Source organism: Triticum aestivum, chromosome 3A (genome assembly GCF_018294505.1).
Source record: "Triticum aestivum cultivar Chinese Spring chromosome 3A, IWGSC CS RefSeq v2.1, whole genome shotgun sequence".
NCBI lineage: Eukaryota > Viridiplantae > Streptophyta > Magnoliopsida > Poales > Poaceae > Triticum > Triticum aestivum.
The window spans coordinates 104,857,918-104,883,813 of record NC_057800.1 but is presented as its reverse complement, the minus strand read 5'-3'; positions in this window follow the sequence as shown (position 1 = coordinate 104,883,813).

Below are 25,896 nucleotides of genomic sequence, written 5' to 3'. Positions count from 1 at the left end.
GAGAGAGGGCAGCCAGGAGGTGCGCGCGGCCCCCCTTGCCCCAATCCGAATTGGACAAGGGGAAGGGGCGACGGCCACCCTCTCCTTCCTTCTCTCCACCTCCTCCTTCCCCCTTCTCCTTCTTGGAATACGAAAGGGGGGGACAAACCTACTTGGAGTAGGATTGCTCCCCCTTGGGCGCGCCTCTCCCTTGGCCGGCCCTCTCCTCCTCCCCCTTTATATACGGGGGCAGGGGGCACCCCAAAGACACAACAATTGATCTGTTGATCTTTTAGCCGTGTGCGGTGCCCCCCTCCACCATAGTCCACCTCGGTTATATCATAGTGGTGCTTAGGCGAAGCCCTGCGTCGGTAGCTTCATCAACATCGTCACCACGCCGTCGTGCTGACGAAACTCTCGCTCGAGCTCTACTGGATCGTGAGTTCACAGGACGTCACCGAGCTGAATGTGTGTTGAACGCGGAGGTGCCATACGTTCGGTGCTGAGGATCGGTCGATCGTGAAGACGTATGACTACATCAACCACGTTGTTATAACGCTTCCGCTTAACAGTCTACGAGGGTACGTGGACGACACTCTCCGCTCTCGTTGCTATGCATCACCATGATCTTGCATGTGCGTAGGATTTTTTTTTTGAAATTACTACGTTCCCGTTCAAATATATAGTTATACAACCCATGCATAGTTCAATGTTTTGGTTGTAATCAACAGAACAAGTCCATACAACCCATATCTTCATTGTTTTGGTTGTCACCAAAAGCATAAGTCAAACACTTACATAAACTCATCATGCTTCGGCTTCAGGAATGGTACTCTTCACATACCTAGAGACCCAAATCTTTCTTTGAACATCCCCTAAGACCTTGAATGTCCTTGCAAAACGAGGATTGTCAACCAAATAGGCATAGTGATGTGCAAGGGAATCCACATCAAAACCAGGGAGATCTTTCATCTCATCCCAAAGACCATCAATGGAGGGGTTGGCGCTGCTAGCAAGTTTCTCTATGGCAACAACAAGCCTTTCACTTGAAGCCATTATGGTTGCATGCATCCTATCTTCTGCAGAAGGATTAGTTTTGACTTTCTTGAACTCGGTAGCAACTGACTCGTCACAAGTGGGTGATTCGGCAACCTCTTCATGCAGGGCAGCAACTTTGATGGCTTTCTGCTCTTCTAGATCACTCAACTCTATAGCTTTTTTTAGAAAAGGAGGATGACCCCCGGCCTCTGCATCTGGGCGATGCATGCGGCCACTTTATTGATTATTCTCACAAGACTAAAGCCACTGTCTAAGCAACATTTGTCGCTACACCTATCCAATTGATGAAGGACCGCTGATAGCCTAGGCCTAATACCAAACAGACATCGCAACCAAATCGACCTAAGGTCCCAACCAGGATGCCTGCCTGGTATGGGGCTCCTACCAGTCCGGCGCACTCCTCAACCAGGACGCCTGCCGGGTATGAGGCCGCCGCAGCCACCTGCCACGAGTCCATCTTCAGAGTTGTACTGTTGCATCTACCGTGCCAGGTCTCTCTGCCATCAACGCCACCACGACACCGGACAGTGTCGTCCTCCCGCGTGAGTCCATCCTCCCACATCGAACTCCGAATCTGCACTGCGCCACGTCGTGAAGATCCGTCGCCATCAATGTATGGATGAAGCACCGCTCCACCGAAGAATCCGTCCGCTGGTCCCGCGAAGCCAAGTGCACCTCCAAGAATGCCGCCCCCAAGGGGGTTACGACACAATTGCCGCCAACATCCGATCAGCTGATCTAGGGTTTTTGCCGGAGGTATTGAGTGGAGTTGGTGATCTTCACCTTGGTGATGCCTTCATGAAGGAAACGATGATAAGTGCATCGTCATCACCGGCTCCAGCCATCGACCGAAGACTAGGTTTTCACCCGGATCCATCCAAAGACATCCACCCAACAACCTGTGCACCGTCTCGACCGCCTTCAAAGCCCCAGATCCAGCCGCCTAGATCCCTGGCGCACCGGCCACTTCCTGAGTGCGCCACCACTGGAGCCTAGGAGAAGGGCTCCCACCCCGCCTTTCCAAGCCGCGAGAGCCGCCGAGAAGGATCTCGCGCGCTCGTCACCATCTCTGATCCGAACCAATCCATAGCAGATCGCCGTCACAGATCCACCTTGGACAGGGACTGCACCACGCCATGCCGCCGCGGGAAGCCCTAGCTTTACCGTCCGCCACCCTCTAGGGCCGCCGCCCCGGGATCCAGACAGAACATTGCCGCTGCCACCGGCAAACACTACAAAAAAATACACTTCCGTGATGATATGTGTTTCTCACAGCAGGTCGCTTTTTTTTCATGCATGTACATCCATGACAAATTTATGACAGAATCAAGATAGTCATACCTGTGCTGTCGTAGAAGTGTTCCATGACATTACCAAAATTATCATCACGGAAGTGTCCACTTCCATGACAATAAATTGCGCGTCACAGAAGTGCTTTCGTCAAGGGTGACCGACACGTGGCATCCACCGTAACGGAATGTCGTTAAGCTATCGGGTCGGGTTTTGGATCCGATAACCTGTTAACAGCCCCGACCAATGGGGATTTTCCACGTGTAAAATCATCATTGGCTAGAGGAAACGCGTGTCGGCTCATCGTTGGGACAGATGTCATCCACTCACTGGATAGAAGGCGCCTATGATACGTTGACATGTGGCACGGCCCAACAGTGGCCCATTCCTATGAAAAGGCCAGCCCATTTGACTTGGTCAAAAGCTGGCGGGCCGGCCCATGGAAAGCATGTTAATGGCATGTTCGCATATAGCCCATTTACAGCCTTCTAACCCAAGGCCCGTTACGCCCTATCCAAATTAGGCCCAGTAGCGTCATCTGGGCCGTCCAATATAATTCCAGCCCGTTTTCACTTCTGGCCCATGTATAGCCCATAACGTCTTTCGGCCCATATGAGGCCCTTTGTAACTCTTGGCCCATTAGCGGCCCGTGCTGAAACTGGCCCGTAATGAATAGTGTATCACTTTACACCCATTAACGGTCCATGGTGAAACTGGCCCGTAATGAACAGTGTATCGCTTTATACCCATTAACGGCCCGTTATTCCGTTGGGCCGTCTCCAGCCCATGTTATCTTTCGGCCTTCTCAGAGCCCATTTATTCTTGGGCTCATTTCCAGCATTCGTTTACTTACGGCCCGTTACTGTCATTTTCTGCTTGTGGGCCAAATTCAGCCCGTGGTTACAGTCGGCCCGTTTGTGGTCCGTTAATACGTTGGGCCGTTTTCATAGCGTCATCAAATACGGCCTATTAACGATGGCCCGTTATGGTCGGCCCATGAACGGACGATTCCAACTCTAGCCCGTTTACGGCCAGAATGCGGTCTGTTTGGCCCATGTTTGGCCAATCGATCATACGGCCCATATAAGGCCCATTGATGATACGGCCCATAGAAGGCCCATTGATGATAGGGCCCGTAGAAGGCCCATTGTTTCTATGGCTCATAGAAGGCCCACTGTTTCTACGGCCCGTAGAAGGCCCACTGTTTCTACGGCCCGTAGGAGGCCCAGTGTCACTACAGTAAATATTAGCCCATGGTTATTGTGGCCTAGTTTTAAAAAATAGGTTATTGCAGCCACTAGCAAACCGCAGAAAAAGAACTGCACTGACTACAAGCAAACAAATAAACAAGACAACAAGGAAATAAATAAGCAAGCAACTTACACTAGGCTATAATGGCTATTACACATATTACATCCACTGGGCATCAAAGTTCGCCACCAGTGCAAATATAGGGACAACAGCATATAAATGTCGCAGCAAAACAAGTCCAGAACTGAAACCACTTCAGAAGAGCTCAAGAAACAATATCCTGGGTACCCATAATGCTGGCAAGATGCTTAGCAAGCTTATTAAGTTTCTCTTGTTTGGCGCTTAAGTCCTCCAGCGCTTGCTGTTGCACCAGAAAGTATGCATCTGAATTCTGCAGGGACTTCCTCAGTCCTTCGGCTTCCTGTCGCATAACATCTGATCGATGTCTTTCAACTTGAAGTTGAGACTCAAGAAGCCGAACTGATTCAGGCAATGAGTTCGAAGAGCTGGTGCCAGCAGTGGTAGCCAGTAACTCGAACACTACATCAAGACAGGACTTTGGGGTTGTCTCAGTGTCTTCAATATAGTTTTTATCAGCTTTCTTGGAGACCAACAGGGATGTCTCACTATCTTGAACCTTATCTGCATTACTTCCTTTACCATTGCATAACAGGGTACTCTTCTCCAATATTTTATCCGCGTTCTAAAAGAGAAACAAACAAACACATCTCAGGTTTACAATGTAGTATATGAAACTCATTTTGGTAAACCAGTTCAGTAGTAAGGTGGACAGGATAACAGCATGAAACAAACATATATCTATGTAGTATGGTCACTGTATGGTCTATATCATTCTAGTTTATGTTGCCAAATCAAGATAGATACAGTTCGAATCATATCTATTTAAGACAAAGCAGCATAGACAGAATATAAGTGTGGGAAACTACACAGCAATAACAACACTTGTAATGTGCATGGCATGAGAACATAACTGTTTATTCAATTGAAACTGAAATCAACATAGAGCAAGTTACAACAGCAAACAGCCAAACACGTTGAAGAAACAGGTTTAAAACATACCTGTTGCGCCATTGGAGTTTCAATTGCATCCTTCAAATTTGAAATTAGTTGGTATCAGTAAATACAGTGATGCAAGAGCAAAGTAGTATGAACCATAGCTACGGAACCTGACCTGAGAACAATTCTTCTTCTGCTTTAAGCGTTGACTTCGGGTTCGGAGTGGTGGTCCTCGTGATTTGGGCACTGCAGTTGCCTTACTAACTGCTCGTGTTTGGGTGCTCTGTGGTGGAGACGGTGCTGTGTCAACGGGAACTGGGTGTCTATCTGCTGGGGTTGGGGTTAGAAGGGGTGTAGCTGGTTCTCTGTCCAACTGGGTAGGGGTACAATCTGCATGAGTGTGGGTTATGTGTGGTGGGGCTGGTTCTTGGGCAAGTACAACCGTGGTTCTATCTGCATCAACAGGTAGCACGATCTTTTCTGAAGACCGTGTTTTTACTCCCACAGATACTGCCATCACTCCCTCCAATTGAAATGGCTGATAAACAAGAAAAGTAATTGAATGTACAGACATTGTAAGATAGACAGGTGCAATGGATAGTAGGGAAGAAAACAGGGCATGAAATAATTCACATTTATGTTGTCTAAGCAAACAGAATAGCAGGACATAATTTCACATATATGATGGCTAATTAAACAGGATAGCATGACACAATTTCACATGTATGATGGCTAACTAAACAGGATAGAATGACATACTTCAAAATATGATGACTATGTAAACAGGATGACATGATATAACTATACGATGTGTCTATTAAAGTGGTTGGCATGCCATAAATCACAAACATGCCGTCGATGGAAACATGATGGCATGATATAATTCACGGATAGAATGACATAATTTAAATATGATGACTATGTAAACAGGATGAGATGATATAACTATATTATGTCTTTAGAAAATGGGTTGGCATGCCATAATTCAGATACATGCTGTCTATGTAAACATCATGGCATGACATAATTCAAATATATGATTTATATACTAAGGAAGTGAGCAGAGGGCAATCGCATATATGATGTGTCAACTAAGGAGATGGCATTCAATATTGTGTATATGATGTAAAAACTAAGCATTGCAATACAACATATGCATTATATGAGTAATATAACCCTGCCAAGTTTGAGCATACACCTCAGGGGGATAATAGGACTGGTCATCTGCCTCTGAATCCTCCTCTGAAGAGCTATCTGTAACCAGCAAGATATCTGCTTCAGCAGGTAGCATTGTCTGCTCTGAAGACCTTGTTTTCACTCCAGATTTCTCCATCACCAATTCAAATGGCTGATGCACAGGAAGAGCAGTTGAATATACAAACATTGTCGACAAAAGCAATGAGAAATACAAAAAAAGGACGGCATGATATAATTCACATATATGACGCTTGCCTAAACAGCATGGCATTGCATAATTCACATACATAATGCCTTGCAACAAGATAACATTGCATAATTCACATATATAATGTCTTGCAACAAGATGGCATTGCATAATTCACATATATGGTAATTAGACACTAAACAGGTGGCATTCACACAAAGCATGTCTAAACTAAGCAAATGACATAGCAATGCAAGATACCATACGCACGATATGAGCAACATAACCCTGCCAAGTTAGGGCATGCACCTCGGGGGGGGGAATATGACTGGTCATCTGTCTCTGAATCCTCCTCTGAGGAGCTATCGGTAACCAGCAAGACATGCGCTTCGTCAGATAGCATTGTCTGCTCTGAAGACCTTGTTTCCACTCCAGATTTTTCCATGACCGTGCCAAATGGCTGATGCACAGGAAGAGTAATTGAATGTACTAAAATTGTTGACAAATTTAACACGTAATAAAAAAATGATGGCATGATATAATTCACATATAAGATGACTGGCTAACCAGGGTGGCATTGCAAAATTCACATATATGATGCCTGGCTAGACAAGATGGCATTGCATGATTCACATATACGATAAAGAAACTAAACAGATGGCATTGACACAAAGCATGTCTAAACTAAGCAGATGACATCTTTAATGTATACAGTAAGCAATGCAAGGCACCATATGCATGATATTACCAACATCAGCATGCCAAGTTAGAGCGAAGACCTCATGGGGTAAATAGGAGTGGTCTTCTCCTTCTGAATCCCCCTCATAACAGTTATCTTCCTCTTGATTACGATCCGAAATGGGTGGAGGGGGGCTGCCTTTGCGCCCACCATGGAACGACGTCTGCATGAAATTTTATTGCCACGCAAGGCTCGTCTCTTTTGCTCTACATGATCAGTTCCATTGTGTACAATAACTGGCATGCATAGGAATAAAACATAGTGAGATTATGTAAGGAGTGCATGCACAAATCCAGAGTGATGGTAGCAAACTGTGGATAGACCCAAAACCAATGATAGCAGGCAGATAATAGCTTTAGTTAAAAAATACAGATAATGGCTCCTTTAATGTTTGTTTGCACCCAACATGAAACTCATAGTAGACACCGGAGATTAACCAGATAGTAGACAGATAGTACTGATTGCTGCCCCAATATGTACCCCACAACCATTTAAAAACTCAAGTTTCAGCATTAGTTTGGACCTGACTCGGAGTCTAATAGGTGAACACGACGATAATGTAGCATGTCATCATATTAAGCGACGCATAACGTAAGCAGACACGGAAGAGTGCGACCTCTCTTGCGGACCCGTGTAGTCCTCAAGGTCATCTGCTCAGTTGATGATGGTAATGCAGTTGCCGTGGCTGCCGGCGGCGGGGAAGAAGATCTGAGGCGGCGAAAGACAGTCTGGAGAGCGGATCCCTGCTGTGGTGAACCCTTCCGTCGTTGGAGCAGCTGAGCTGGGGTGGAACACAGCGCCGCAGGAGCAGGACAAACCACACAAGGTTTTCTTTGACACATATCTGTAACAGAAGTAATTGAGTAAGGGCTTGTTTGAATTTGAGGATTCTAACAATGCAGGGATAGGAAATAGACAGGAATAGGATAGGAATGCACGTGCAAAACAGAGAATTTAAAAACACAGGATTTCTGCCAATCTGGGTGTTTGATTCACAACAATTGGAAGATCACAGGATGCAAAAAAGCATGGTGAGATTAAGTCAAACCACAAGAAAATGTACGGTTATAATGCTATTATGCTACTATCTCTTAGTCTTGTGCTTGATGAATAGGAATATGAAAAGGAGGAGAAGTGGAAATTAGAATTCCTACGGTTTTTCTTTCAAGGAGACACTAAAGGAACAAATCCTACAGTTTTCCTTTGCTCCATTCCTTTGCACCAAATTCATGAAAAGTAGTACCATAGGAAACTTTCCAATTCCGATGTTTTTCATTCACTTTTCCTTTCAAGCACTGGCGATTCTAGTAGGCAGGCTTGAGCAAGGAAAATCCTACACTAAAAAATGTTTTTGTGCTACTTCTATTACTTTGGACCCAGGCCACTGCCATACTAGCTCAACTCCCAGGCCCATCGACAAATGCACAGCTCAAACGCGCAGAGATAAATAATGATGGCGTTCAAGAGAGTCCATCACGGATAGCTAAGTTGCCTGGTACCTCACTGCTTGTCATATAGTAGGATAAAATAATCGTATTTCCCGTTACTACGAGTGCTCAGTGGACAATATATATAACATGTAGAGTAAAAAAGAGATGCAACAAGTGTACAACCTCTTTGGCGAAGCCATGTCGATCTCAGCGTGATTGGGTTGGCCGGTGAGGATGCTCCGGCTGACTTGGCTGTCGGAGGAGGGGAAGAAGATCTTAGGCGTCTGGAGATGGAGCCCGAGGTACTGCTCCGCTGTGATGGAGGGTTTCGTCGTTGGAGCAGCTCCGGTGAGTTGTACGACGCCGAGGCTGAAGCAGGACAAGAGAGACAACAAACAACGTTAACCTGAGTGGAATTCTAATAGCATCTCCAATACATTATGTAAAATACATAAACACAAGGTGCTAGATGTAAAATACATCAGCCGCTCATCTCTGAACTTAACTGTCGAAACTGAATTTAACTGTCGAAACTGAACTTAACTGTCGAAACTGAACTTAACTGTCGAAACTGAATTTTGCTGTCGAAACTAAACGCACTAGCAAGGTGAGGCTACACGTCGGTCGACTGACTTTTTCATCTCTGGTCAGTCGATTTTGCAGCTGTTGGATACGAAATCAAGGGCCCGCGGTTCATCTTCAACCTCCACCCCCTTGAGCCGGCCAAACAGCAGCCCCCCGCCACCCGCGGCCGGCGGTGCGCCGCCCCGCCCGCCCCGAAAACACTCCCCACCGCCGGTCCGCCGCCGCCCCGGCCATCCCTCTAGGCCCCCCCGTGCCGAGCTTTTTCTCCGGCGATCCCCACGCCACCGCCCGCCAACGCCCGCCACCGCCGGCGACCACCGCCCCCATCCTGAACCCTAAGATCGATAGTGGGGTACCTCTCCGGTGAGCCCCCCTCCCTGCTGTGGCTGGTTCTTCCTTCACCCCAGCGGCATCGAAGTGAAGTGTAGCTAAATCGAAGCAACATCGCAAGCAAGAGCAAGAGCGAGAGCAGCAGCGCGAGCAAGAGCAATAGCAAGAGCAGACCAGGCAGGGGACCGAGAGCAAGAGCAGAGCAGCAGCGCGAGCGAGAGCTAAAGCAGCAGCAGGTCCTACTGATGTGGACGTCGCCGCCGAGGGAGCGACGCCGTGGAGGAAGTGGCCGGCGACGCCGCCGTGGATGGAGCCGCGCCGTGTCGGCTCGGGACCGAGCGCCGGCAGCACCGTGAGATCGAATCAAGAAGAAAATGCGGCGATTAGTGTACAACCTCTTTGGTGGCGCCGATTAGGCCGCAGCTTCATCCGAGGAAACGGTGATGATGATGCTCTTCCGGTGGTGCAGGTGAAGACGGCGGTGTGGGAATGGAGGTGGCGCGAAAGACGAGGGGAACATCGGGGCAGCTCCTTGGAGGTGGAGGACGGTGTGGCTGAACCGGCGGGACGATGAGATCGACGACGGATCCTCATCCGGTACGGTGGATGAGGGACGTCGAGGTGTTGCTGTGGACGACGTCGTCGGGGAAGAGGCTCCGGCTGGGTGGCGGACGGAGCAGGGTGTGGGGTTTCGTCGCGGGTTTTCGCGGCCTCGGTGTACGAATGGGTGGGCGGATGGGATGGCAGTGGGGAACCATGGCTTAGAGACGCGCTTGTCCGAAATGTGGGGTAAGTTACGAAAGTACCCCCACCGATTTGAGGCGGTTCTTTCGGTTCAGGGGTACCACGGGCATTTCGCGTGTCGGGATTTCACAGGAGGTGGGAGTTTTCGCGCGCGTTGTAATTTCGGAATAGCAAGGCGCGGGTTGAGATGGAGGGAGTTGTCGGAGCACAACGAGACAAAGATATATCTTAAATATTTCGGGCTAACAAGGCGCGGGTTGAAGAGGCGGGAGTTTCCCAGCACGATAGACAGAGACGCTAGCTTGAATTTTCGGCATAACAAGGCGCGGCTTGAAATTTCGGAAGAACAAGCTTAACGTGTACCCAAAAAAAGACAATTTGCACCTCAACACGCACAACACACACACAAACACCATTTAGACTAGAGTAAGGTACACGTGCATTGCACGCATGAGATTTGGCAACCAAATTATGAATAAATACCACATTATAGCATGCAAGATTTGAGTCATATATGCATGATGTAGATGTTCGTTTAATTCTTATAGTTCATTTCATTCAAAATCATCTAGTTTTTATAAGAAAGCTAATCTATTTTAAGATTCATGGAATTGTGCGTCGTAAGACATAAAGTAAAAACAAATAATGGCAAATCATGTAGAAAAACATTTGGGCAATTCTGATACGGAAGATTCTAGAACAAATAAGAAGTGCTTGTGTTTTGATGTTTGTGCATTATGCTTAAGTTCAACCATGGAGTCTTCTAGATTATACATGTGGCGAAATCTGGTGGAATCTAGATGATATCCAACGGCCAGTAGTGCTCAAATTTGCCATCTTTGGACCATCGGATTCGCCTCATCCAACGACCATCTTTCAAAGTTAAAGTTACCCGCACACAATATAAAAAATATAAATATATAATATATATAGGGGTATAGATATAGATATGTGATGCAAAAGCCGCCCATCATCTCCAATTAGAATAGTGTGTCCATGCACGGATGCGACGTGGCCAAATGATGTCTGCCATCGGTATCTCAAATTCAAATCAGTCTGACCTTGTTCAATGTGTATACATTACAACATGCTCGTTTCCAAACCACACCGCGCAGATCTCCGTTATATTCATGCATGCATGGGTTTCAAACATCAGGATCTCTTATTCAAATATTTGAATTCAACTTTACATTGATTGTGACCTCACCTATTCAGCTATTCTTTTACACCCACACAGTAGTCTTCTCTTTATAATTGTACCACTAACCTTCTCTCGTGCATGCATGCACACACACTACCAGTCGGCATTATCCATCGCACGCATGCAATCTTTTTCTTCAGGTCGGTCTCCCATGAAGGCACACACCAACACACATCCCATGCGCAACGATCGATGTTCCTCTATGTATGTGTGTATATAGCTAGGTCTTTCATAGTTTTCCACACAAACCGATCAATCGATATATCCAGTGAGGTCTCACCCTCTTTCCCACGTCCACATCGATCAATCTATACCTCTCTATATAGGATTAACATATATAGCTAATACACCCACATTAATTATGTATCCAACGTCCCCCTCTCATCATCCATGCCTTCCGCTTCATCTCTCAGACGCGTGCACAATGGCGAAGACAGGGGGCAGTAAGGGCCCTGCCCCCTCCCCCCTAACATCACTATATATCAAGGCTAATATGAATGTGATCATTAGACAATTGCTGCTAAAAATGGTTTAAGTTCATGAATTGACCCTCCTCGTAAAGGATTAGCAATGCTTGGCCCCCTAGCTCATTTATTTTTCATGGCTCCGCCACTGCGCGCATCAGCGCACGTGTTCGCCCTCTCTCTCTAAATATCGATCTCGCACTTGTGCATTCCTTCATAGTCTCCCTCCACTCGGCCCCTCGCACCATCTTCTAGCCCCCCACCGGATTTTGCCACATGTACAATCTAGCAGACTCCATGGTTGAACTTAAGCATAATGCACAAACCTCAAAACAACAGTGGTTCTCTTTTGTTCTAGAATCTTCCGTATCATAACTGCCCAAACTTTTTTCTAGTTGAATTGCCATTATTTGTTTTTACTTTATGCTTTACAACGCACAATTCCATGAATCATAAAATAGATTAAGGGCTTCTTTGATTCAAAGGATTCTCAAAGGAATTTTGGAGGATTCTAATCATTAGGAATTTTTCCTATCTTGGTTGTTTGATTCGTAGGATTGTAAACCATAGGAATTTTTCCATATGATTCATTTGCACTAGATTTCATAGGAAACATCCCATCCACTCAAACCTCTTTGAAAGAATTCTGCGTTTTTTCTATGCACAATCAAACACTCGTACAATCCTGTAGGATTCAAGACGACATTCCACTATAATCCCATGTTTTTCCTATTCCCGCGTTCTTAGCTTTTTTATAAAAACTAATTGATTTTGAATGAGATGAACTATAAGAATTAAACGAAGGGCTACATCAGGCATATATGACTCAGAGCTTACATGCTATAGTGTGGTATTTATTCATAATTTGGTTGCAAAATCTGATGCGTGCAATGCACGTGTACCTTACTAGTACTTCGAGTATGTGCAAAACACGTAAATTAGAATACCAATGGCACGCTACACAGTGTCTCTCTTACAGTTCATGAAGCCATGTGGCACATGTGTAGGCGTTGTCGCGACCTCCTTGCGTGGATTGATCACAGTGACGTGCTGCTGGTTCCAGAAGAATGTACTCGTCCTCCCTGAGCCATACTGGCGGTACATGCACGAAGCGAAGATGTGCACGCACGCCATGCACGCACTCATTCCTCGCACGCACACGCGGGTACACGGGCGGACGCAATTTTGTACCAAGATCCACCCCATGTGATAATTTGACGCGTGTAAAGTCGTTCACTTCATTGATGGTCAATTAATACAGCGCATGCAAATTGAGTGGACGTGAGGGCGGAAGAAAGACATTATTACTCCACTGCGCGCATGCGAGTAGTTAAATCGTGGGTTGCTAGTAGTACTTCCATTGGTCTCCTTCGTATTTTGTGCCAATTTTTGACAGTAACATAATATTTACGCATTTGAGCAGTGTAGTAGTACTTGAAATTTATGTTCCGCTAAACTCATCGGGAGCCGTTTCGGGCCTCGAAACCAAAACCATCAATTAATATTTACCTTGTTCCCATCACATTCGAAAGCCTGCTCACACCTACTAGTAGTACGTACCAAACCTGAACGTGTTCCCACTATGCAGGTATTAGTACTAGTGCTAGTACTTAGGTTATAAAAAGGGGAACTACCTAACCGAAAATCACTCTACCTTTCCTCCTCATAAGTGCTTCTTCTTCGTCCGTCGTTGCCATGGCCGGTGAGCAGAGCTCTAGGTCGAGAACTACTCGTAACAAGGGAGCGGCAACCAAGGCTGCGGAAAAAAAGAGGGCTCGCCGCCACGCAGAGACCTCGAAAGATCTCTCACGGGCAGGCGATGGCTCCCAGGAGCGCCCTAGCCGCGGAGGCGAACATGCCGAGCCGGCGGAGCTGGAGTCGTTATCCCTCGACGGCATGCCCGATCAGCTCAATAAGCAGAAGGAGTTCATCCAAGGCTTGATGGAGTTGCTGAAGGAGAGCCTCGACGACATGCCCGCTGAGCTCAATCAGCAGGGGGAGTTGACCGCCGGCTTGGTGATGCTGCTGAAGAAGAGCATTGCCTCGGAGAAGAAGGCGACCGGCGAAATCCTGCGACTTCGGGAGGACAATGCGAAGCTCTGCCACGAGATCGACCTGTTGAAGGAGAAGAACGCCGGCTGGAAGAAGCTGCATGAGAATAGTAGTTCCTCGATGAAGATGCTGCAGGCCCTCGCCATGGAACAGAAGGAAGAGTTGGCGAAGCTCCGCATCGAGCACCCGGCTGCTGTCAAGGTACGTAATATGGCCGTGGAACAGATGATGAAGGCTCGCGTCGAGAAATGCCGCGTCATGGACACAATGATGAAGATGGCGGAGGAGACGCGCAAGGAGATGGAGGTCGTGGAGGCGATGAAGAAGCAGTTACGACTCCGCGGCGAATTAGATCATTTGGGGTGATAATCTTCCTTCTTCTTTTGCTCCTGTGTTTCATCTTTTGCTTCGGGTGTTTCGCCGCACGTGTCACGTTCTCTGCGAGGCATGAATAGAACAATGTTTTTTGAGGGAATGAATAGAACAATGCTAACAATGAGATGACTAGCAAATTAGATCATTTTTTATCGCCATATGGCACTGGGCTGCCGTGTTTCGTGCTCCTCCGTCGCAGTACTACTCCAGTGGAAAACTTGAGTATACCGCACGGTTCTTTGCTCCTCCTCGATCAGGTCGTCGGCGCATTTATACGAGCAGTCAAATCACAAGGCCCCGCCTTCCAGCAGTAATGAGCCGTCAAATCACAAAGGCCCTCGCCTCTCGTGAAACCGACCAAGCTAGACTGCCCCGCCCTCTAGCCTTTTAAAAAATGTATACTTTTGTACAGCAGTAGTATCGATGGATTGCGCCATGGAGCAAAACTTGAAATTAAAAAAAGGTGGTACATATAGAGAGCGCTCGTCGCCAAATTATGCATATAGTACTATTAAAAAGGCTAGTCACAATAATGGTGTCCAGCACAACCCACCCCTCAAATAAAACTAAGAGGGTGCTTGGATACGTTTTAGTCCCATGACTAAAAGTAGTGGGACTAAAACATGCTAGCCTCACCCATGCTTGGATCCAAATACTAAAAAGGCTAAAATCAAGTTAATGAGCATTTATTATCCTCCAAACCCTCCAATCCAGAACTCGCCTGTGTTAAAGGAGAGGAGTTAAATGAGTAGAGAGAGGACTAATCCACATTTTAGTAGGGGTACCCCTGACTAAAAATTTTTAGTCTCAAGACTAGTTTTAGCCCCTCTTTAGTCAGGGGTGCTTGGAACTTTAGCCTCTTAAAGAGACTATTTTTAGTCAGACTAAAATAAGTCCCTTGGATCCAAGCACCCTCTAAGCATCCTGGAATTCTTTGACAAAACTAAGCACCCTGAAATTCTTTGACAACTAAACTGCTGGCTATATGATGTTGGCCATATATATTGTACGTATATAATGTGAAGAAACGAGTGGTAGTACTATACCAACTAAAAGATGAAATGTAAGAAATACTAGTATGTACGTACTGAAGAGTTAAAGTAACGAGAAGAAACATAACATAGTTCTGCTGGGGGCTCAGCACAACACACCCCTCAAATTAAATTAAGCACACCTGAAATTAAACTTTGCAACTATTCCGGTAGACACTGCATTAGAACCACCATGAGCAACGACACTGCCACCTTACTCGGAGTCCTCGTCCACGTCCTCGACTTCGTCCTTGTCCCTGTTCCTCTTGGCCGATACTTCTTTGCTTGAACCGCACACTTGGCTGTTGCTCTTCATCCAACCCTTGTAGATATTGAAGCAAAGGTAGCCATCCATTGCAGCGTAGTGGATGTGGTCTATATCTAGTAAATTCCGCTGCCATGCATGACGATGAAACGTGTAATGAGGTTTCTCCAGTTTACCGTACGAAGGATGAACCATGGCTCCTGCCAGGGTCAGCATTGAAGGCTGACGAGAGGACACCAGCCGATTCTTCTGGAGGTCGAAGGTGTTGCCTACAACGAGGCCTATCCGATGCAGGACTTCTTTGTCGTTACCAAAGTCTACAGTAACGAATTTGACTAGGTTGCTCTCGAGGAAGTCCTTAAAATCCTGGCACTCAACGTCGGCATGGCATATGTGGTAGACCAAGCATAAGTCATGCACGCAAACCTGGATCACGGCGGGCTTCTTCCTCTCTTCGTCCTTTAGATCCTTCTCTCGTCCCAGGACTGTGGTGTACTCAACATCTAGCCCAGCGACCCACTCATCATCTGAGTCTTCGAACATGCGTCTGAAGCGAGAAAGGCATCCTTTCACCGTCGCGGAAGAACGGGTGTAGATGACGTCGAACTCATCGCCGGTGATGGTTCTAACCTTGTACTCACCGCCGATCGTGGAGATTTGGGACGCCATGGATTTGGGAGGAGGGTTAGGATTAGTGGAACTGCCGTAATGTGAATGGACGGGACGACTAGGAGCGAACCGCCGTAGTATTGAAGGACGTGCGGGGACGAGTAGGAGCGAACTGCCAGCGTGCGAACGGCAGGGTAGTGGCTTTCCATTCTCCCATGATACGGGCTTCCGAGAGCCCTTGGATCTGAGATCGAACGGTTGCATGGCGTGATTCTAGACCTATGGGTGAATATCCTATCCTGGAGGGTTATTCTGCAAATTTTCAGCAACTTAGCATGCGACCGTTTGATCTCAGATCCAAGGGCTGCCAGCAGCCCGTATCATGGTCGCGCCTACCACGACCGTCGCGTCGCTCGCGCGGTCCGCCCTTGGAGATTTAACACGGTGCGTTAGGCTATCTGATGTTGGCATGTCATACATAGTCATCACTTAGTCACTCATACTACAACAAGGTTGGCTATAAGTGTATTTTTTTACTCCTCTCTATCTCTTTCTTCGTACTCAAGGAAGAAACGGTGCTAAGCGCGTGTATTTATTGCATTTGCCAAGGAGTGACCTCTTCCAATGAAATGGTGTTGCTAAGTTTGCTTCATTTAATTAGCTATAGACTCAAAATTGTCTTTTCACCTAGGTACACGCGCTTAGCACTGTTTCTTCCTTGGGTCACCAAACTAGTCTCTCTCTTCTTGATTAACTTGCCACATCAGACTTTATGCTTATGTGGCAAGCTTAAGCACCTGTAGGAGCAAGTAAAAGTAAGTACAATAGTGCGCTTTACATGGCATTTTTGCATATGTGGAGGAAAGAGAGGCAAGGAAAAAGTGGAGAAGTGGGATCTCATGCAAGAGCCAGCCTCTACTACATGGTGGAACATTGGGAGAGGCACCTGTATGGAGGTGGTCAGGAATCTCGGAGACTCACGCCGGTCGTAGCGCCGCATTTAAAATGATAATGGCAAGTCAAATCACGGGGCCCCACCTGCCCAGCAGTAACTCGCTGTCAAATCACACAGCACTACGTTTGCAGCATCCTACTCCCTCGTCTTCTCGCATCTCTGTCGAACCGACTAGGCAGAACTGCCCCGCCGCCTACCGCGCAGGAAAAGCCCCGCCCTCGACTTTTAAATAGTATATAGTATATACTAATTTTGTATCCATGGATTGCGCCCGCGCCATGGAGCAAAGCGTCTAGAAATAGAGAAGAGGGAGAGGCGATACGGTGGTTTTGGAACGGAGATGATGGAGAGGAGAGGAGGTGGTTTTGCAATGGAGAAGAGGGAGAGGAGCGTGCGGCAGCGATTTAGGATTGGACGAGAGGGTCGGCGCGCTCTGACTGGATCAAAATCAAAATCAATTTGGTGACATGCATTCACATTTTGCTTGTCAAATACAGTACGTGGTCAAACTTTGACCCAAAATACGCGAAACAACAACAAAATACTTCCAAGACCAGCGCCGCTCTTCCGCTCTTCTCCTCTTAAACCACCACCGCTCCTCTCCTGTTCCAATCTAAATGCAGCGCCGCTCCTCTCCTCTTCCATTTCAAAACCACCGCCCCTCCTCTCCTGTTCCAGTCCAAAACCAGCGTCGCTCCTCTCCCGTTCTAATCCAAAACCAGCGCTGCTCCTCTCCTCTTCCATTCAAAAACCACCGCCGGCGAGTGAAGGTGCTGTGGAGAAGTAGATCGATGGAGGAGTACAACCGATACGTGAGGATCGCAGACGGCGACCCTGTGAAGCTAGCTAGGATGTTGGAGATACAGTCTTGGTTTGACAACAAGGACCAACTAGCGGCGACGGCGACATCCATGGCCAAATATCTGCAACAGAGCGAAAAGGCGGCGATACTCCCGGAGGGAGTCGCGCCGGAGTACATAGAGCTGCTCCTCTGGGCCATGGAGCAAACAGATTCACCGAATCCGATCGTGAGGGAGCGGTGGTGGGAGTATCGATCCCAGATGGAGCATCCACCAGAGATTGAAGGATCGAGCATCTACAGGGTGCCGTTTGTGAGGGTGTCCTGCCAGAGCGAGCCGGTGGAGTCTTCGTCGACCGAACCCAACTGCAAGAGGAGAAAAGCAGTTGGCCCGATGACGCTTCCCCGCCATCGTCTCCCTCGCCGTTCACATCGTCTCACGGGGCGGCTGTCTGCCGCCGAGGAATAGGAGGGGGCTGCCCCCCAGCCCAATAGTCGGGCAGGTTGTGAATTGTCAGGAGGAGCTTAGGGTTGTCAGTATTTGCAGGTTGTGAATTGTGTTTTGTGTTGTGTATTTTGAGAGTACTTTCAGATATGAATGTCTTTTGAATTTCAGATTTGCAGTATTGAGCATATGAAGTATTTTATGAATTCTAGATATCTATTTTTAGCACTTAAAAATGTAGTTTCATAGGAGTATAAAAGTGCAGACAATGTGATTCTCAGAGAAGAAACTGCAAGTTTCAGTTTCAGATAAGAAACTGCAAGTTCAGTTTCAGATAAGAAACTGCAACTTTCAGAGGCAGAGCATTTATATTAACACGGCCTTTTCAAACAGGGTTAACATCATGTTGGAAGTTTTATTCATGGTCGAAAATGGAACTACCAGCCAGTTAACATCATGCTGATCAACATTCATGCATAGCACATCTTCATATGATGCACAGTCAAAATGCCCACACAATGTCGAGTGTGCAAAACACAAAGAAAACGAGGGACGAAGTTTTGGCAAGTGTTGGATGTGGTTTTGGGCTGCCCCGTCTAGGCTTTCATTTTTAACATGCGCAGCCCACATCCTCGGATGGGAGGTCCATAGGCCTGTTTGTATTTTCTTAGGGCCGTCATGTATCGACCAGCCTATGGACCTCCCATCCGAGGTTTTATTTTTGGCAGCCCAATTTATGTATTTTTTTGAAGAAAACGCAGAGGTCTGTTCTATTTTTTTATATAAGAATAGGAACACCAGGTCCAACTTATCCCTTCTAACTATATTATATATATTTAAATTATTTTATATGTTGACTGTTTAGTTCACATAATTGGCAAATAGATGACCGCTCTCGTGATCCCCTTCGCCCCCGCCACCACCTCCACCCTCGCCGCCGCCATAGATCTCGTCGCCACCCCCCGCCTCCTGACTCCGGGCGCGCCTGCCCCCTCAGCAATTCCGCTCGCGCGCCCCATGGAGTCGCCGGCCATATCCACGGGGGAATGGCTGGAAGACAGGCAGATGTACAAGATGCATCTCCCACATGTCTACAAAGCCTTTTCGCGGATGCTCCAGCCGGTCGACTCCGTCGCGCTGGCGGTACTGTGGGAGACTCGAGGGAGGAGATGGAGGGAGCGGGCGATGCGGATCCGCGACGACGCTCTCTCCTGGACCCAGTGCACGCGCGAATGGAGGGAAGAAGAGGAGGAAGCTGCGAGGGAGGAAGCCAAGGAGGGACCGAATCCGTTCTCTCGCTCACGCAGGTATGCTCGGATGTGCAAGGATCATGTGGATTGGGAGCTGCTGAATCTAGCCCTGTGGATCTACTTTGAAGGAGATTTCTCAGAGAAGCACAGGATGCCCCACCCCAGTGAGCCGCCGATTGCGTTCGTTCGATGGGAGAAAGGAGAAGTGAATTTAGGAGATTCACGCTATGCTGCGAGATGGGAATGCTTGACTGGACTCCTGCCCACCAGCACGCCACCGGAGCTGGAGCAGGTGGATCCCCTACCTTACCTCTCCCCCAAACCTGCAGAAGATTGAAATTAGGCTTGCAATCTACTTCAATTGAGCTGTCTGGTGGTTATTTCTGCTTCCTGAGAGACAACATCTGGCTGGAGGATGAGAAGGAATCAGGAACTCCGATGAATTTCCCCTATCACAATGGGGGGAGCGCCGGTTGGGCAGTGGTACGGCCCACCTCCGCCCCAAATGGGGGCACAATCTGGGCAGGCTCCTGTAATTGCCCAAGATCAATCTGCTGGTGGTTCTGACTCTCAGATCAGTGGGAAATCTCAAGGCAAGAATCAGCAAAAGAAGAGATAGGACATCCAGAAAACTGCTCCTGCCCCTGCTTCGGGCCTTATGGCATACTCTGAGGTGATCTGCTACAACTGTGGGGAACCAGGGCATCATTTGGATAAATGTGTCAAGCCCAAGAGTTGTTTTATCTGCAAAATGGTTACCCATAAAGTTGAGAATTGCCCTGTCAGAAGGAAAACCCACAGTTCTGCTAGATATGTTGGAAGTGCTGCTCCAGGATTATGTCCACCATTGACAGAATTTTCTGTGACACAGAATTAGATAGTTTTTCCCCTTTCTAGTTGTAGAGCTCTGCCCAGATGTGGTAGTGACCACACTCCTTTGCTCTGGGACTCTGGTCTTAACCAAACTCCAAAGAGCAATAGTTTTAAATTTGAAAAGTGGTGGTTGCTTAGAGAAGATTTTACTGAGCTAGTCAGGAAAATCTGGAATGAGCCTACTGGGAGCAGCTGCCCCCTAGAAAATTGGCAGATCAAAATCAGGAGATTTAGAAGAACTACCAAAGGGTGGAACTCCAATGAGGAAGCTAATCTTAGAAGATACAAAAGGCTTCTCCTCCTTGAGTTTGATTCTCTAGATATTAAGGCAGAAACCACTGACCTCTCTGAGGCTGAGACTAATAGATTAAACTTTGTCCATGGAGAGCTCAAGAAAATTTGGCTTCAAGAAGAAATCAAAGCCAAACAAAGGTCTAGAGATAGGAACATTAAGGAGGGTGATAGAAATACTGCTTACTTCCATGCAGTAGCTAACCAGAGGAGGAGGAAAACCCTCATTCACTCCCTTGATGGCCCTAATGGCCCTGTTACTGAGGTAGATGAGATGCTGAAAGTGGCTAGTGACTTCTACAAAGACCTGTTTAAGAAAGAAAACCCTTCTGGGTTCTCTCTACAAAACAATTTTTTCTCTGCTTCTGAAAAAGTCTCTCCTGCTGAAAATGAGCTGCTAGAAGCCCCTTTTTCAGAGACAGAGGTGAAGGAAGCCATTTTTAGCTCTTATCCTGATGGGGCTCCTGGTCCTGATGGGATTCCCTTCTTGTTTTACCAGCATTTTTGGGACTTGGTGAAAAATGATCTCTTAGATCTTTTCCAAGCCTTTCATAGAGGAGAGTTGGATCCAGCAACTTACTCATGGGGGGTCTGTTGGGGTCAAGTTAAATAACTGTGAAAGTGATTTTTTCCTTGCTGGTAAAGGCCTTAGGCAAGGTGACCCCATCTCCCCGCTTTTGTTTAATTTAGTAGTGGACGTTCTTACTAAAATGCTGAGCAAAGCTGCTGATCATAGTCTGATTGCAGGGCTCTGTCCTGAGGTCTGCCCTGGTGGCATCATCTGCCTTCAATATGCAGATGATACCATCCTTTTCTTAGACAATGACTCCACACATGCTAGCAATCTGAAAACTGTTCTAACCTGGTTTGAACAAGTCTCAGGCATGAGAATCAACTACTCTAAAAGTGAACTCATCCCTATCAACATGGATGATCAGGAGTTAGCTGACTTCCTCTCTATTCTAGTCTGTAATAAAGGTAACTTCCCCATTAAGTACCTAGGTATCCCTCTCCACTATGATAAACTGAGGAGAGAGGATATCCAACCCCTTCTGGATAAAATCATTAAAAGGATTGCTGGGTGGAGGGGCAAACTTCTCTCTTACAGAGGTAGATTGATCCTCATACAAGCTTGTTTGGCTAGCATTCCAGTGTATCTCCTCTCCTTCTTCAAGTTCCCTAAATGGGCAGTGAACCTCATCAATTCTCAGATGTCTCATTGCTTGTGGAATGATTTTGAGGGAAATAGGAAGCTACACCTTGCTAATTGGGCCCTAGTCTCTATGAAAAAAGATTTTGGAGGCCTAGGCATACCTAACCTCCAAGAAATTAACATCTGTCTTCTAGGGTCTTGGATTAAAAGATTCTATGAGGAAGACCTGAAACCCTGGAAGCTTCTTATTGCCCATAAATACCTAGGAAATAAACCTAATATTTTTGTCCCTTCCTCCAACCCTAAGACCTCTAGATTCTGGAAAGGATTAAAATCTATTATGCATGCTGTGAAATTTGGCTACAGATGGAACATAGGGGATGGGAGCAGAACCAGGTTCTGGGAAGATACTTGGTTTGGCACATCCCCCTAGCAGTCCAATTTTGGCCTATTTACTCTGTCCGCAATGAGCTTAACAAAAGTGTCAATGAAGTTTGGGACGGTCAATGCCTAAAACTCTCTTTTAGAAGGAACTTTAGTGATAGTCTCATGGAACAATGGTTCCAGTTGGAGGAAATTGCCAAAAGCATTACCTTTACTGCCGAGCCGAATGCCCTGATTTGGCAGCTGGACAATAAGGGGAAGTATTCCTCCAGCTCCCTCTATCATGTTATCAACTTTAGAGGGGTTCAACCCGTGTTTATCCCTGCTGTCTGGAAATTGAGAGTTCCCCCTAAAATTCATGTATTTCTCTGGCTTCTCTCCAAAAACAAATTGATGACTAGGGATAACCTTAGGAAGAGACACATCATCAAACCCCTTGATTGTGTTTACTGCTTGGAACAAGAGTCTTGTTCTCACCTATTTTTTGAATGTATAGTTGCTAAACATCTCTGGGCCCACATTGAGGAATATTTCTCTAGTCAGATTGGCTCATCCTTCGAATCTGTCGCCAGATTCTGGATTGCTACCAAAAAGTGCTCAGTTTTAAACACTGTTAGCTCAGCTGTCCTTTGGTGCCTCTGGAAATATAGAAATGCTATGATTTTCAGTAACACCTCCTGGATTTCCATTCCGCAGGTCTTGAGGTTGATCAGGAACATGGTGAGGAACTGGGCGATTCTCTCCTCCGGATCGGACAAGGACAAGTTGATGAGCTTCGTGGAAACCCTAACAAGATCCCTCCAGAAACCGTTGGCGATCACTTGTGGCTGAACAAGGCTCGACCTGCTCTGGGGCTGGACCCGTGGGCTCGTCTCAAGATCTCTGATGAAGATGATGGGCACCTGGCGCCGAAAAAGAGGGACATCCACCATGCTACGCCTTCCAGCCCGGTGTCTCCGCTTGCTTACTGGTCGCCGCAGGCTGACACGGCCCCTCGGCTGAAGACCATGAAGGCTTCGCTGGACCCTCCTTGTGTCATTTGAGTGCTCTATCCGCTCTGCCTTTGGCACCGCTCGGGTGATTTGTGTTATTCAGAGAACTTGTTCATCCACCCCCCTAGTTTGTAGCTTTTCTACCTTTGCTTTCGAACTGCTCTTTGAGCTGCTGTATCAGAATATGTTGTGGTTTCGTTCTCAGCAATGGAACCGGGGAGATGCTCCCTGTTTTTCTAAAAAAAATATTTTATATGTTATTATATAAAGCTTGGTAAGACTGTAAATTTAAGGACGAATGTAATAATATCACTTATTATTTAAATATATTTATAACAAAATGCTCAGCCCCTTTTTATTTTTTGATAACATTGCTGGCCCAACCCAACATTATAATTAGAATCAGCCCAGCAAAATCGTGTATTTCGAGAAAGTGCAAATGGGCTGTAATTTTTTAGGAAATAAAATAAACGGGCCGCATGGACGCTACATTATTTGTTCACCCAGCCCAGCTAATGGCTGTAATTCAAAAAAAGATCAAATTGACTGTAAATTCTACCGCGCAAAAAAAGACTGTAAATTCTGAAAAAATGGGTTGAATACGTGCCACATTTTTGGAGGCTGAAATGTTGGCCAATAGGTCAAAGCCAATGCAAGTCGTTGTCAATTTAGTCAACAAATGATTCTGACATGTTAGCCATTGGATTTACATCCAACGACCGGCATCCATCTTCAGTCTCTCGTCTTCTTCCTCCAGCGCCGCCGGGACCACCTCCCGCCTCCTGCTGCTAGCAGCTCGGCTTAGCACGCTTCGCTATGAAGCGCTACTCCACCGTTGGCCAGGCCATCCCTCCACCCCTCCACACCTCATGTTCTTCTCCATCAACTGCCGAACGACACCGCACTAGAACTAGTTAACCCTCGTACACCTCTCTGTCTGCGACTCTACTCCCGCATCTTCCCATCTCCGGCTCGTTGCTGTCCCGGGCCTCGCCGTTGTCCACCACCTTGGATGCGCTCGGCACGGCGTGTTTAACGTGGTCAACGAACGACACCATCGGAAGTAGACTGTGCGTGGAGAGGCTGACAGCTGGGTCAACGGCCGCACACAAGGAAATGCCTCCTTATTACGCGCAAAATAATGATTCCTCCACCTGACATCTGGGACCCACCGGAAGGGCCTCTGTATTTCGCGAAATAAAGTGCCCCCGCTGACATGTCGGACCCACCAGCTATCTTCGCACGCAAGGAAGTGCCTCCTTATTACGCACAAAAAATGAATATTCCCCCTGCCAGCTGGAACCCAGCATAGTGGGAGGCTGACTTGTGGGCCTACCAAGTTGACAGGGACGGAGGGCTTTGTCAACTTAGTCAATATGAACGATTCTAGCTCCTGTTACCGTATGGTATTCATCCAACGGCCGTAGTGCTTCTTCAACCTCTGGTCTTCTTGCTCCAGCCGCCCAAACCAGCGCCGGTCGTGCCGCGTGCTCCTGCCTCCCGTGGCCGGCTGTGATGCCGCGGAGGCCTCACCGCCCCCTACTACTCCCACCGCTGGCCAGGCCATCCCTCTACTCACCCACACCCCCTGTTATTCTGTGGCGACAGCAGCCTCACACCGCAGCCGAACCAGTGAGCCCTCGTACTCCTCTTCGCGTGGGCATCCACTGCTGTGTCTTCCCCGGCTCCGAGTCGTCCCCTTCCTAGTCCTCGCCTCGTCCACCGCCCTGGTGCTCTCGGCGCGGCGTGGTCAACGTGGTCAATGACCGACTTCCATCGGAAGAGTACTGTACGTGGAGAGGCTGACAGCTGGGTCCACGGCAGCCGCAAGGAAGTGCCTCCTTATTACGCGGAAAATAATTATTCCTCCACCTGACAGCGGGGACCCACCGGACGGGCCACCAATATTTTGCAAAAAAATCGTTTCCCCCTGACTGCTGGGACCCACCGGACGGGCCACCGTATTTCGCGAAAAAAACGTTCCCCCCGCTGTCAGCTCGGAACCACCAGAAGTGCCTCCTTATTACGCACAAAAAAATGAATACTTCCCCGGCTAGCTGGGACCCACCTTGCTGGGAGGCTGACTTGTGGGCCTACTAAGTTGACGGGGACGAAGGGCTTTGTCAACTTAGTCAATATGAACGATTCTAGCTCCAGTGACCATACGATGTCCATCCAACGGCCGTAGTGCTTCTTCAACCTCTGGTCTTCTTGCTCCAGCCGCCCAAAGCAGCGCCGGTCGTGCCGCATGCTCCTGCCTCCCGTGGCCGGCTGTGCTACCGCAGAGGCCTCACCGCCCCCTACTATTCCCACCGCTGGCCAGGCCCTGCGGCGACGGCAGCCTCACACCGCAGCCGAACCAGTGAACCCTCGTAGTCCTCTCCGTGCGGGCTTCCACTGCCGCGTCGTCCCCTTCCTAGGCCTCGCCGTCGTCCACCGCCGTGGTGCTCTCCGCGCGGCGTGGTCAACATGGTCAAGGAACGACTTCCATCGGAAGAGTACTGTACGTGGAGAGGCTGACAGCTGGGTCCACGGCCACAACCCAGTTTTTTTGTGATTTGCCAAGTAAGTCGCTTTGTCAGGCCTGTTGGGCTGCAAATCTTTCAAGACGAGGAGAGCTTTCATTCGGCTGGCCGAGAAAAATGGACCATCAGTAATGAGCAATGGTTTGTACATTTTTAAAACACATCAAACCGGCAATTAGTTTCAAATATCTTTTTTTCATTTCAAGATTTTAAATTACATTAATTTTTATGCATGGAGAATTTGTAGGATTTATATTGATATACATTTATTTTTAAAATCAGTTTGAATGTGAGTCAAAAATTTCGGGATTAAAAACAGTTCGGACCGCACCGAAATATGCAAAATTTCGTATAATTTTTTAACCGTTGCCACAATATGGGCTGTAATGCTAACAAAAAGAATATGGGCTCCAAAAAAACCTTA